The sequence below is a fragment of the Diabrotica virgifera genome, chromosome 4 (genome assembly GCF_917563875.1).
Source record: "Diabrotica virgifera virgifera chromosome 4, PGI_DIABVI_V3a".
Taxonomy (NCBI): Eukaryota; Metazoa; Arthropoda; class Insecta; order Coleoptera; family Chrysomelidae; genus Diabrotica; species Diabrotica virgifera.
Window position 1 is genome coordinate 20037815 of NC_065446.1, and position 16421 is coordinate 20054235.

Sequence of the window (16421 nt, forward strand, 5' to 3'; positions counted from 1 at the left end):
TATGCGATTAATAATACGATACTGGGAAAAAGGGAAATCAGCCAGGAAACAAAAATACAAGTATATAATACAATCACAGTACCAACTCTTCTATATGCAAGCGAGACATGGGTCACAAATAAAAGACATGAAAGTGCCATAAATGCAGCAGAAATGAAGCAGCTGAGAAAAATAGCTGGAAAGACGAAGATGGACAGAGAAAGGAACGAAAACATCATAAACTTTCTAAGTCAGGAACCAATAGAGAAAAAAATTGAAAAAAAGGAAACTGAATTGGTTTGGACATATAACTAGGATGAACGAGAACAGACTAGTAAAGAAGGTGACAGATGCCAAAAGACAGGGGAAAAGAAGAAGGGGCAGACCTAGAAAGGGGTGGATGGAACAAATCGAGGAAATCGGGACAAATAGAGGGAAAACAGTGCAACAGATGAAGGAAATGGCAGGAGACCGGAAGGCGTGGAAGAAATGGGTAAAAGATGGATAGGTGATACCAAAGTCCGACGCTCTTATAGGGCATAAGGACAACGAGAAGAAGAAGAAGAAGAGCAAGTAGGAAAATTAACAAGTAAGAAATTATCAATATATTTTATACACTATGATACAAAAGTATGGAATAATTCGTTATTTCAGAAACAGACGACTTAAAAAAATCTTAAAGTACGTCAATTTTAATTTTTAAATATCCATCAATAGCTATAACGTCACCCTAATTAGCAAACCTCGTAACTCCATTTTTACTCAATGTATGAATATATATGCGCCATCTGTTTGTAAATTAATTTATCTGTCGTTTAACCAAATTCTGTTACTCCACCTAAATGTAGAAATTAAATATAAACGAAAAAGAAAACCTTGTAACTCCGTATCAGCTTTTTTTAAGTCTGGACAATTTGTCGTTTTGGAGTTACGAGTTTTGCTAATTAGGGTGACGATATGTGTGTTGGCCATTTTACATTATCAGTGTTGGCGTAATGACGTAATCGACGATTTTTCTAAAAACAAACCGAGGTCACGGGACACCTCATTTGAAAGGTATCCTAGTTGGCTTTGCAACGATGGATTATTCGATTATTTCTACAGGGCTAACCAAAATTACTAGTTAGTTAACTATGATGCAAAAGTATGCAGTAAATTTATTATCTCAGAAACAGTCGATCAACTGCTATATGTGTGTTCGTCATTAAGTTATTAGTATTAGCGTCATGACGTAATCGCCGATTTTTTAAACCTACCAACCGAGGTTACGGGATACCTCATTTGAAAGATCCCACATGAAATGGCTTTAATTTTATCCAAAATGGACGCACCTTTTGCATTCAAAAATGTAAATTTAATGTTGGTGATTCTGGAGATGAAAAGGTCTAATAGTGCGTCTAGCGTCTAAGATATGAATGCCTTTCGATTTGTTGTAAGTATATCACCAAATTGTGTGTTTTCAGTTCAGATCGCCCATGAGGATTGTTTTGTTAAGAGTAGCGAAAGACTCTAAAAGAGGGATAAAAAACAGGCGAAGTAGATGCCTGTAGTAAGAAAATATCGTAAGGGATTCTTCTTCTTGTAGTGCCTATCCGTTTCTGATGTTGAAGACCATCATGGCAATCTGTACTTTGCACACTGCTGCTCTAAAAATATTTATAATTGTTGTGTTGAACCACGTACGTAGATTTTTCAGCCAGGAAATCCTTTGCCTTCGCTTTTCTTCTACTTTTCCTTGCAAGATTAGTTGCAGCAGTTCATATCTTTCACTTTTCCTCATGATGTGACCGAGGTATTCGATTTTGGCTGTTTTTATTGTAATTAACAGCTCTTTTTCTTTTTGCATTTTCAGCAAAACACCCTGATTAGTAATGTGGTCGGTATAAGATACCTTCAGGATTCGACAATAAAGCCACATTTCAAAAGCCTCAATTTTCTTGCAGGTGGCGTTTGTGGGAGTCCACGACTCAACTCCGTAAAACAGTATAGGAAAGATATAACATCGTAGTAACCTGATTTTTATGGATAGCGACAAATCATGGCATTTGAATAACTTAGCCATTTTTAGCATAAATGGAAAATCAACAGAAATATGCAAAATACAAAGAGGTGTCAGACAGGGTTGTATACTGTCCCCACTGTTATTCAATTTATATTCAGATAGAATATTTAATGAAGCGCTTCATAATTTGGAATGGGGTGTGAAAGTTAATGGAATTCTGATAAATACAATGAGATATGCAGACGATACAGTTATTTTAAGTGATGATATGAATGGATTACAACACCTTTTAAATGCCATTGCCACAGTGGGAAGAGAGTTTGGCCTAAACATAAACTGATGTTCAAAAACAAAATACATGGTATTTAGCCGTTTGGCCCATCAAGATTCACAGTTATATGTTGATGGTCATATAATTCAAAGAGTACCCAGTTTTAAATATCTTGGTTGGCATATTACTGAACAACTAGCAACAAAATGTAAAATCGAGATAGACCGCACGACATTTTTAAAAATGAGGTCATTCTTCTGTAATGATAACTTGCAACTTCAACTTCGAAAGCGCATGATTATATGTTACATTTGGTCAGTCCTCTTGTATGGTGTCGAAGCATGGACATTAAAAATATCTACCATAATTCGTTTGGAGGCCTTTGAAATGTGGCTACACAGACGTACACTGAAAATACCATGGACGGCTATGATGACAAATGTGGCAGTGCTTAAGAGGGCAAATGCTGCCCGCGAGCTGCTTGATAACATCAAATATAGAAAGCTAGCATATTTTGGACACGTAGTAAGGGGAGACCGGTATAACATTCTTCAACTTATTATGATGGGTAAATCGAAGGACGCAGAGGAATTGGTAGAAAGCAGGCCTCTTGGTTGAAGAATATCCGACAGTGGACAGGAATAAAGAAAGCAGAACAACTATTTAGAATAGCTCGAGACAGAGACAGTTTCGCCATGTTAATCGCCAACGTCAAGGGGACTTAATAGGGCACGTAAAGAAGAAGCCATTTTTCGAAATGCAGATCTTGCTTTCTCTATCCTACATTTGATTTCTATGGAATGGTCCCAATTTTCAATGACGTTCGTACCAAGGTAGGTGTATGTTTTTACTCTTTCGTGAGGGATTGGTTGTTTCTAATTGATGTTTACGCTTCCCTTATCTTCATGGGGCTGACTACATGCTCTTCGATTTACGGACAGAGTGACCTTGAAGGTTGGAGCTAAATGTACACACTTATCCATCGCACGGTCAATGTATACTTACTGATTGCCCTGCACAGATTGCCAAACCGCATGACTTGTTTACCAAGCCGCGTGCAGGTGGCGGCGTAGCAGAAACTGGCGTGCTGTCGGTCCACGCGGCTTTCAAGTCACTTGCACGCTGTGGCTCAGCTCGAGTGTGCAATAAATAAATTCAACTCACGTTCTACTTAACCACCAGCGATCGCATGCAGCTTGCTCGCAGCGTGCAGGCAGATTGAAAAGACGCAAAGGTGCATCGAGCCTTACGCGCAAGTCAATGACCAGGAAGTCCACCTCGGAAGGTTAAACATTTTGTGGGAACTTTTGAAGAGTATGTTGTATGGATTGCTTGACTGTATAAGATACCGTTCCCGCAGGACATCCTGACAGCGAATTCGGTCTTTGTTGTATATTCTGCAAAAGTAGCGTCTGTTTTACCCAACGATGTAACCAGGATGATCTTAAGGGACGGAGGTTACAACTATTGAAGGGTCTCTGGGGGTATGGAATTAAGTGGGGTGTTAAGCGTATAGAGCTCAAAGTACATCCCAATGGGAGTTATAACCCCCACAACCCCCCTGGTTGCGCCACTGTTTACTGAAAGTGTCAGCAATAATAGAATGTGTCAGTAAGAACCAGAGGTGTAATCAGGATGATCCTAAGGGGGGTTACGTCTACTTGAAGGTCTCTGGGGGGTATGGAATAATAATGGTGTTAAGCGTATAGAGCTCAAAGTACATCCAAAAGAGGGGGGTTATAACCCCCAAAACCACCCCCTGGTTACGCCTATGGTAAGAACTTGAATGTTCTGGTTTTTGCAGGATATGTTTGATGGGGGTCTCTTTTTGGAGAACCCCTGGCAGTTATCTATGGCTTTTAAAAAGTGAGCTGGAAGGCCAGTAAGTTCTTATTGTCCTAGCTGGGCAGCACACGGTGCCTGAAAAATTTCTCTATTCACTGCTAGTGGTGGTACTTAGTGATTAAATCTATATATCTACATATTATAGACCCATTTATTTTTATATAAAAGTCTACCAACTATTTTTTATCTATAAACGTTACCACTTTTGTCTTAAAAGGTTGTTATATTCTTGAGCGCAGTTATTGCAAGAAGATAATCAAGAATTGTGTATATCCAAAAATGTTAATGAATTTTCGATCGTGACATTGGAGTTAACCAAAGCATGACAATAATCGTATACAGTTAGGCATTAAAACTAACTGACCATAGAATTCGAGAAATAATCATAGTTTTTGTGTATGTCTCAAAGACAAGACGCAAAACGTGAATAATGGCTAGTACTGTTAGCGTTTGTGAATGTCTATATTTTAAAAGGCAACAGTACCACGGTACCACCTACTTAATAGCTCATTTATCAATTTGAATGTATTTGGTAAATATGTCGAAGTTAAAGTCTATTGTGGGTTGTTGGAACATTCATTAGGTTTGTCGAAGCAATTATTTAATAGGTTCTTTTATAATTTGACATAGATTGTTTTTGGAGCTATTAAATAATTATATGATAATCACATACTACAAAAACTATTACGTAAGAAGGCAATTCTTCTATTTAATAGATATGTATTCTGATTTTACTGAATGTCACAATATGCTGCTGTTATAATAATTATTATTCAGTATAGTCTCTCTGAACATCAATATACTTTTTCCAACGAGATACTATTTACTAAACTAAACCCAAATCCGACACCTGAAAGGGTATAAGGAAGGGGAGAAAGAAAAAAAGAATAATATTGTTTTGATGCTGTGATGAAAGAAATAAATTTTCCTAAAGTTTAATAAATAATAAAGAGTGTACTTTTTTTTTGCTGAAAAGGCCCTCTACAATATTTTGACCTAAGGTTACTAATGTTGATTGACAGCTAGCGAGTCAGGTCTATTTTTTCTCGCCATACATTTTGGCGTATAAATAGGTATTTATTATTATGATATCTACGCATTTTTTAAAAATTTTATATACCTACCTATATTTTTTTCATGAGTAATATTTTTCTTTTCCTTTTTTTAATTAAATAAAACAAACCAAGTTAATGTGTTAGAATAAAAAAGAACACGATGGTATAATTACTGCACATGTACGATGTGTAAATAGATAAAACCTACGCTTGAATGATTTAAACCTTTACACATTTTATACTTCTTATAAATACAAATAAGGAAGTAATTAAATAATATGATGTAAGATTCGACAAAGCTTAAGCTTATAGATAATATGTATTAAGATTCAAGAACGAAAAATTGCAAATATTACTAACGGTAATGACTAATTATAGAAAAATATTTATGCTATCGCCAATTTTTTGTTAAATATTATTTTAAATTGATGAGTATAAGAATGCGGAGAATAAACTTTATATGGAAACATGTTAAATAAATAGAATATTTTAAATAGAGAAGAAGAAAATATATGGTCTAATTTTGAAAAAACAAATAAAGAATGAAATAAAAAATATTTATTAATGACACTGATTAAGATCGGTTTATGGCCTTATGCCATATCTATTAAAATTACAAGAGGCAAATGAGACAGATTTTGTTAATTATTTGTTAATTATCTACAAATAAATATGGGAAACAGACATTTTAAGACACCTTTAAGTATATTTTTTCTATATATTCCTTTCAGGGGCGACTACGAACTCCTCCACGCTACCTAGGTACTTAAATAATATTTTTGTGAACATATATAGTTTTTATTTTACTTTATTCTATTCAAAAAGGAACCCAATTCCCAAAGCATGAGCGAAAATTTTAAATAATTAAATAATGAAACTATAACAATATAATCGAATAAAGTTTATTTACAAATCAACAATAACTTATATACAATAACAAAAACTACAGTTAAACAATAACAATGCTTAATTCTAATGTCTGATTAGTGATAAAAATAAGTAAGAGTGAACACTATATTTTAGATTTTAAAAGTTAGCTGCATAATAATTGCAAACTGTCTTAATGACTATATTTATAGGTCTGGATCCCGCGTATGAAAAAAAAGTTGATTAATAGCAAGCTGAAAATTTGTTAATAGCTTAAGGGTGTCTAGTCGAATAAACTTTGATATGTGTGAACACTGGAACAGGGGTAGTTTTAATTGTGGAACAGGTTAAAAATTTGGAACGGTCACAGCACGAAAACGGCACATTTATTTTGTCCGACAGAACAGACTTAAACTCTTCGAACAGAGATTAAACTCTCATGCAAAAATCAGGCTGCTATTTATCACCAAATGGGCGTTTTAATGAGTGGAACATGTAGAATATGTCAAATGACAAGAATTATGACAGGTAATAAATAGCAGTCTGATTTTTTCATGAGAGTTTAATCTCTGTTCGGAGAGTTTAAGTCTGTTCTGTCGGACAAAATAAATGTGCCGTTTTCGTGCTGTGACCGTTCCAAATTTTTAACCTGTTCCACAATTAAAACTACCCCTGTTTCAGTGTTCCCATATATCAAAGTTTATTCGACTAGACACCCTTAAGCTATTAACAAATTTTCAGCTTGCTATTAATCAACTTTTTTTTCATACGCGGGATCCAGACCTATTAGCCTATTTTCAATAAAATCAACTTTTCTTTTTGCCGTTTTATCAAGTTTTTTTCGAATCTATGAGCAGTTCTAATTTTCACATAATATAATTCTGCTTAAAAATTTAACAAAATATCTGTAAATTTAAATATGTCAGGATGTGATTTATAAAAACATTCGTTAAATTTCGAGTGAAATGATTCACATGCGTTTGTAGTAAATATAAGAGATGATGAATATGAAGCCCACATGTAAGGTGGAAATGTTGAATCTTCCGTTAAATAATTATCAACTAGGTAATCACAAAATTGCAAAACTCTGTTATCTTCTGGCATAATATTAAAAAGTTCATCAGAAAAAAAGTCACCAACATCATTTGGATCTAAATAAGGAATGCCGAAAAACAATTTTAAATATTTTCCAATAACAGTGTAACATTTTTTTATATACTAGGATTAGTTAATAATTAATTTACCCGTTGGATTAAATTTTAAACCCACTAGTACTCATTACGGGTACGCCTATGGCCGTTTCCGTAAATAACTACCAACCCACGTTGGGCGCCATAAAAATGTGTAACCTCGGAAACCTTTTTTTTTGGATGGTGCTAGAAAGGTCACCAATGGAGACACTGCGACGGCAGCCAGATGATAGGTGGAGAGCGAGTCGTGGGTTCGAAACTAGCTTTTGGAACGTGGAAGGGAGCCAATAGAAGAAATAGGTAAAGATAAGACAAGAGAAGGTAGCTTAGAGAAGAGAGAGAAACAGATAAAAAGATAGATAGGTAAAGTTACCCAAGATAAGAGAAGAGATACAGGGCGCCACTTAACTTTTTGGGGTTGAAAGGGGAAAATTAAGAAACCTTAGAAACGAAAACAGGTAGGTAAGAAAAGATAATGAGATTCTGAGACCAAATACAAGAAAAGATATAGACAATTAATTAGTAAATATTTAGCGGTAATTGCTTTTATCAGGGAACTTATTAATAGTAGATAAATAAAACTTGTGAAATAAATAAAAAACAATATATTAACAAATGGCTCACCAGAAGGGTGAGTCTAAAAAAACAAGAAATAAAGAGAAAACAATGTATATACACCCATCAAAACTGCACCAACAATTAATTTGTTGTGGTGTACAGTTAGAAATAAACAAAAATTATGATGGAATAAATACAAGTAACATATTATAACAAAAACATGCACAATTAAAAACACAGTAAAGAGAGCCTGGTTATGAATTAAAAAAACAAATCAAGCATCTATAATGAGAAATCTCTCTTTACTGGCCTAGGATAATGGATATGGTAACCTTAATGATTGATAGAAAATATAACGTACAAAGATATAATAAAATTGAATGCAAAGCATACAAAGTTAACACATGTTTACTGTTCAAAAATCAAAAACCAGCCCGCACTTGGTTTTATAAACAAAAAGCCAATCGCACAGCTATTAAGGAATTAGTGAATGTTTGTACTTAGTTTTGACAATGAAAAGTTTTATTAATGAATAAAAAACTATTGAGGAAATCGCTAGTGAGATTCATCGGAGGTTAGCCTTAACCACAGATGAAGATATGTTGAGGTAGATAGCCCTTAGATTGCTCTATTTTTGGAAATAGTTTTAGGTAGGATTATTAAGACACTTACAGTTGCTCTGCCTCTTAATTTGCACTGACTCTATATTATTTACTTTACTTAGTAAGCAAACACTGAAGTTATTTGGTAATTGAATCTAAGCGGATGTTAGATCCAATTACAGATACGATACGAGAGTGAATATCACTCAGATAAGATATACGGTAGATCAGATATACGGTACTCTAGAGACACACGTCTGTACTTCTAGCCATTCAGCCGCTAAGTCCCTTTCGCAATCTTTGCGATGCTTTTTCTCTAAAAAAAGTGGGAGTATATCCCCTCTCAAACAAAATTGCATTTCTCAAAAGGAACCGACCTATTTGCGTTTTTAAGTAAAGTAACGTTATTTGAGTTGTAAAGTGTTAAAAAAAATAGATCCTTTGAAATAGGGTCGCGCTTCAAACAGACCGCAAGAGGAAGCAACGAACCTAACGGGGGTTTTTGAAAGGGAAAGTTAATTGAAATATTACCGAAACCGAAAGTAACCATAAAAACATTGCAATACCCTGGCCGCTTTGAATAAAGTGACATACCTAACGGAATGTAGGTAGTAAACTTTGGAGAGGTTTCTTAACGGAAACTTACTGTTCTCATACTAACAGATAACAATAACACCATAAATAGGATGCTTTGGGTCTATTTCCAAAACATTGTGTACCGGCAAAAATGCAATAAAGAATGGTTCCGTTTATAATAATGGACTCCAGTTATTTGCGTTGGTCACACCGACACGAATTGTGCCAGTACCGTTATGATAGCCAATTTTATCTAAGGGTAGTTATTTACGGAAACGGCCATAGGCGTACCCGTAATGAGTACTAGTGGGTTTAAAATTTAATCCAACGGGTAAATTAATTATTAACTAATCCTAGTATATAAAAAAATGTTACAACAGTTTGATTTTTATATTCCAAGGACAAACCTAAATTTTGAAGTTTTCGTTACCAATTTTGTGTTAAATGAAATTTGCAACAACAAATAATAATGTCGGGCCACACTAACTTGGCTGCATTTTGAATTGCTATTTCAAAATCAGAAATTATTCGCTTCTGTTTGAAATTTAAATTCAAATCTGTACATATTGTTATTGATGAATCAAAAGTACTTTTGAACGATTGCTGTGATTTATTTGGTAACAAACAAAATACTAGAGGAACATAAAAACCATTTTTGTAGCCATGTATAGATAGTAAACACCTGACAAAAATATTTAGAACAGTATTGAAGAGTTCCATCTACATACAAAAAATCTACATTACACAAAAAGTAGAGATTTGTGAATCAACTAAAAATTGCGGAATTATTTTTCGTAGATAATAAAAAGTTTTCACCTGTATTTGTTTTTAAATTTAAGTTCACTAGCACTTGTAGAACTTCTTCCTGTGACTTGGGCAATGATGGTGTGGATTTTCGTCTTGCAGCATAGATATTTCTTCGAACGCAAGAAATGTCTTTCGTCGTCAGCGGTAAATTGCTGAAATTTTCCTTACTCAATTCCTTGTGAACAATCTTTAAAGGTCTTTCACATATATCTTCTACAGCTTTCCTCTTAGTAGAATTACTAAAAATTTGCCGGTCAACGTGGATATCTGAAGCATGATTATACTCCACCGATGCTTTTTCAAGAATAACGTAATTTTCATCACCTTCCTTTGTGTACACTTTTTGTTGACACCCTTTTTTGATGCATCGCCATCTAACTTTTCCATCTTTGGAGACATGGGCCTTTGAATATTTATATTCATTAATTATTAATAAAAGTTCTCCCCTTTGACTAAACATAGTCGTTGGATTCGCCATTTAAAAGTTAAACACTAACGGACAAAACTGGACACTATACCGTAATACTTGCAACTGAAGTGAATAACTGAAAATATTTATATTCTTACTTTCAACTATAATCAAATTTGGAATTTCCGGTCATTAAAACTTAATCCCCAACTTTCTCGGCGATGGGGCAGCAGGTACTTGGGATTAATGGGCCCAGGTAGTTCGTGGGGCAGTTAGATAACGCCGACTTTCAGAATGAAGAAAGAATAAAAATGGCTCAATGTTATAGAAGAAATTCAGGAATTAATGCTTATAACCATAACCTCTACGAAGGTTTTTTTAAAACCTCTTGAAACTTTCCTATGACAACATTAGATTGTTCGTCAAAATTCGATTGTTTGAAACCGAACTGTAGCATAAAAGTAAAGAAGAATCTTTAAATTATTAAAAAGTAATTTTAGGATATATCTGAGACACCCCGTTGGAACATTTATTTAATTTTTATAATAGTGTACATAGATATAGTCGATTCGCTAAACTGAGACACAACTCTCTACACTACAATCCCGATAAAAATGCACTATATAGAAATAAACAAACCAAGACACGTTTAATGTTCGAGGAGCACTCCCAAATCATGATTTTCTATTTCTAGTGCATTTTTACTGTGATTGTAGTGTAGACAGTTGTGTCTCAGAATAGCGAATCGACATAATGCACGTCTATTCTTCGGAATTTCACAATTTCTAAGTCAGAAACATTGTAATCTATTATTTATTTCCCTACAATAAAGTAATACCGCTCACATGCTTACCTATTGTATCTATACTAAATTTACAATCAAGATGCAGTAGAAATAAACAAACCAAGACACGTTAAATGCTACTAGGAGCACCACCGAATCATAATTTACAATGTATGAACTTTGGAAATCATGATTTGGGATTTACAATGTATATACATCGTAAATTATGATTAGGGAGTGCTCCTAGGAGCATTTAACGGGTCTTGGTTTGTTTATTTCTACTGCATCTTGATTGACAATTTAGTATAGTGGATTGTTCGGTTGGGACGATTTATTAACTTTCGGTATTAGGTACTAAACTATTAAAATTTATAGGTACCTTGCTCCATAATTTTATTTTGGAAATCAGAATTTGTAGAAAATATTCTGTATGTCAAATATTGCAAAATATGCACAAATAGTAAAAAAAGCAATTATATGCAAAATATGCAACAAATATGCAATTGTAATAAAATCTGGTCTCTATTTATAAGATATTGTTTCTACAGTAATGTAGGTACATATTATATTTTCTTGTACACAATCATGACAGGTGTTATCATTCATATTGAATGTTTTCTGCGGGATATCTGATTCGATCAACATCGCCTGTACAATAGGGTGGAGCGCAAATTTATTTTTTCGAATTTCATTTTCGCGGGGTGCGGAATTGATTCACAGTCTCATTCGAACCTTCAAGCAGTTAAGAAGTATCAAAGAAATAACTAGTATAATTACCTTATCATAATCATTATCGTATGGTAATTAATTTGACATTAGAAAACTGAAATACAACCGGTGCGATGTTTTGTATTTAAACAAAAAGTGTTGTGTTGTGATAAATGTTGAAGTAATTATCCAGTACGAAACCAGTACTACAAATATATGTATTAGTAGGGGAGATATGGGCAAAATGATAATTCTAATTTATAACGATGGCTAGTAACTTCAATTACAATTATACAGGGATACCACTATCCCAACCAAACCCAGCAATGTTCTTAGATCAAAACGGACAAATGTACCAAAATAGTCAAATGTACAATAGTCAACCGTTACCTGGATATCAACCAACACCACTTCAAATGATACAACAAACAGCACCTACAAACATGCAGATCGGTGGAAACGAACCCAACATAAACCAAAACATTGTGCAAACAACGTTGTTACCACAACAACAACCACAAGCGCCAAATGAATGGAAAACAGTAACCTATCAGAAAAGAATACGCAGTCCCGATGATATCCAAAAGCACTCAAAACAAACCAAATTGGATGACTACTGGTTAGGAACAAACAAACAAACAAATATATTTGAAAATTTACCAAAAGAACAAGAAGAAGAGGAACACGAAGCTAAAAACGACCAAAAAGAACCAAAACCTCCACCAATTTATATAGACGGTGTAGCTGACATAAATCCATTAATATCACTTCTAGAAGAGATTGTTAAAGAGCAGTATCTCATCAAAACGGTTGGACAAGAGAAAGTCAGAGTACAACCTAAAGTAGGTGAAGCCTACACTAAAATTATAAAAGCCTTGGAAGAAAAACAAACCCAGTTCTACACGTATAAGCCGAAAACTGATAAAACCTACAGAGTCGTGTTAAAAAATCTGCATCATTCCACTGACATGGAAAAAATCAAAACAATTTTAATGGCATTAGGACACGAAACTGTAAATATACACAACGTTCTCCAAAGTCGTACAAAAAAACCTTTGCCACTATTTTTTGTGGACTTGAAACCCAAGGACAACAATAAAACCATTTATGAAATAAAAGAGCTCATGAACTGCAGTGTTATAATTGAACCACCTCGCAAGAAACGGATAATACCCCAGTGCACGAGATGCCAACAATACGGTCACACAAAAAACTTCTGTCAGCGAAATCATAAGTGTGTGAAGTGCGCGGGTCCACATAATACAGCAGAGTGCCTCCGGAAAACAAGAGACAACACAGTGAAGTGCGCGAATTGCTTAGAAAACCATCCCGCTAACTACAGGGGTTGTGTAGTGCACAAACAGTTACAACAACAACTTTACCCGAACCTACGAGAAAAGACCAATGGAGAGAACCAATCAAACATCAGACCTGGAATATCATATGCTCAAGCAACAGTGGGACAACAGCAGCAACAAATACAGCAAGTAAGTAATACTCAAACTCAGATACCATTACAAATGATACCTCCACAGCAAAACGATATAACCGAGTTAAAAGGAATGATGAAGGACCTAATCACACAGATGGGGACCATGATGAACCTTATCACAGCCCTAGTTAACCAATTATCGAAATGAAACAGTTACTAAAAATAGCTCAATGGAATTCAAACGGACTGAGCCAACATGCAGAAGAAATAAAGACGTTTCTCAAAGAAAACAAAATAGACATCATGTTAATAGCAGAGACGCATTTTACTAAAAAGTCTTATATGAAAATCGCAAAATATAATATCTACCAAACAAATCACCCAGATGGAGCAGCCCATGGTGGAACTGCAATTATAATTCGCAGCAATATAAACCACAACGAAGAAACAAACTATGCGAAAGATCACCTGCAAGCAACAACAGTTGCTCTAAATACTGGAAGCGGTATTCTAAAAGTTTCTGCAGTCTATTGTCCTCCAAAACATAACAATAAAAAACAAGAATACTCTAAATTCTTCGAAACGCTTGGAAACAGATTCATAGCAGGAGGAGACTATAATGCCAAACACAAAGCCTGGGGCTCCAGACTAATAACTACAAAAGGTAGAGAATTACTTCAAACTATAAATCACAGTAACTTAAAGCACTTCGCCACAGGAGAACCTACATACTGGCCCAGTGATCCACAGAAAACACCAGATGCCATAGATTTTTTCGTAACAAAAGGCATTAATACTAAACAACTCAAAATACAGTCCAGCTTTGATCTGTCATCTGATCATTCACCAATACTCTTAACCATGTTTGAGGGAATAGTAGGGCGACCAAAAAAACCTATAGTATGCAATCATAAAACAAATTGGGACACCTTTCAGGAACGGGTGGATGCATGTATAGATCTTAAAATTCCTCTTAAAACAACCGAGGATATAGAAGTAGCATTAAAAAAACTAACAACTTCCATTCAAACTGCGGGTTGGGTTGCAACCCCGATACAAAAAGACAGTGATAAAATCGACGAAAACCCAATCATAATAAAAGACCAAATTGCTGAAAAGAGAAGACTACGCAAGAAATGGCAGCAAACAAGGACAGCAGCAAATAAGAAAAACCTCAATAAAGCAAGTAAGGACCTAAAAAAACTTCTGTTAACGATGAAAAATGACTCGGTTCAGGCATATCTTGAAAACCTAACGCCAACGGAAGCAACAGACTACTCACTCTGGAGAGCAACAAGAAAATTGAACAGGCCACAACAACATATTCCCCCTATAAAAGATCAACAGGGGAAATGGGCCAGAAACGACAAAGAAAAGGCCAATGCATTTGCACTTCACCTATCAAATGTGTTTAAACCAAATGAAGTAGAGAGTACACAAGAAGACATGGACGACATACAAAACTACCTGGAGTCACCTCTCCAAATGGAACAGCCCATAAGCAACTTTAAATACAAGGAAATAAGAGATGTAATTGTACACCAAATTAAACCAAAAAAAGCACCGGGCTATGACCTAATAACCGGCATTATAGTGCAAAAACTCACTAGAAAAGGAATCACAGCATTACTACAAATTTTTAACGCAATGCTAAGGCTGAGCTACTTTCCAAATCAGTGGAAAGTAGCAGAAATAATAATGCTTCCCAAACCAGGTAAAAACCCTAATGAAATATGCTCGTACAGACCCATCAGTCTCTTGCCAATCTTATCAAAAATATTTGAGAAACTTCTACTCAAGCGAATGCAGCCAATATTAACGGAAAAAAAGCTCATACCAGATCATCAGTTCGGCTTTAGAGCAAAACATGGCACAATAGAACAAGTCCACAGAGTCGTTAAACAAATTAGCAATGACTTAGAAAAGAAAAGGTATTGTTCAGCCGCATTCATAGATATTAGCCAAGCTTTTGATAAGGTGTGGCATCCTGGACTATTGTATAAAATAAAAAAAGGTTTACCTCACAACTTCTATCCATTATTAAAATCATACCTAACTAACAGATTTTTCTTAGTAAAACAGCAGTCTGAATATACTAACATCTACCACATAGAATCTGGAGTACCACAGGGTAGTACCTTGGGCCCAATATTATATTTATTGTACACGGCAGACATTCCCACTACAGAACAAACAACAGTATCAACATTTGCTGATGATACAGCAATACTAGCCTCCCATCACAATCCTGCAGGAGCTACAAGAAACCTACAAACAAACTTGAACAAAATAGGAGTATGGCTAAAAAAGTGGAAAATAAAAGCGAATGGATCCAAATCAATTCACGTTACTTTCACGATGAAAAGAGATCAGTGTTCACCAGTGAAACTAAATAACAGCCAATTAGCACAAGCTGATAGTGTGAAATACTTAGGCATGCACCTAGACAAACGCCTCACATGGCTAACACATATATTCAACAAGCGAAAACAACTAGGACTTAGACTGCAGCAACTATACTGGATTATCGGCAGGAAATCAAAACTGACCATTCAAAACAAAATACTTGTATATAAATCAATTCTAAAACCAATCTGGACATATGGAATCCAGCTATGGGGCACAGCGTCAAATTCAAACTTAGAAATACTTCAAAGGTTCCAAAATAAGGTTTTAAGAATAATAGTCAATGCCCCTTGGTACGTGCCAAATACAGCAATAGAAAGAGACTTGGAAATCCCCACCATCAAAAATGAAATAAAACGACACAGTGAAAAATATCGGGATAGAGCAAATACGCATGTGAACCCCCTCGCGAGTGATCTATTTAACACAGTAGGTGAGGTGCGCCGCTTAAAAAAATTTAAACCAACGGACCTGATAAGCAGGTTTAACTAAGTGTACTCAGAATAACAAACAAATAACGGTTTTAAATAAATAGGTTAATTATGTAAAGGAAATAATTCACTGGAAATATTTCCTACATGTCCAATGTAAATATCCGACCATTTACTTATTGTCCTTCAATATTATATATGTGACAGATTGTAAATATACTGGGAGTTAATAAAAAAAAAAAAAAAAAAATCTTGATTGACAATTTAGTATAGTGGATTGTTCGGTTGGGACGATTTATTAACTTTCGGTATTAGGTACTAAACTATTAAAATTTATAGGTACCTTGCTCCATAATTTTATTTTGGAAATCAGAATTTGTAGAAAATATTCTGTATGTCAAATATTGCAAAATATGCACAAATAGTAAAAAAAGCAATTATATGCAAAATATGCAACAAATATGCAATTGTAATAAAATCTGGTCTCTATTTATAAGAT

General features: G+C 34.8%; 1 protein-coding gene across 1 annotated transcript in view; it reads right to left on the reverse strand.

The window, feature by feature from the left end:
• LOC126882938 (cuticlin-4) overlaps nucleotides 1-16421 on the reverse strand; it is a 122693-nt gene that overhangs the window by 17079 nt on the left and 89193 nt on the right. The window lies entirely within an intron of this gene.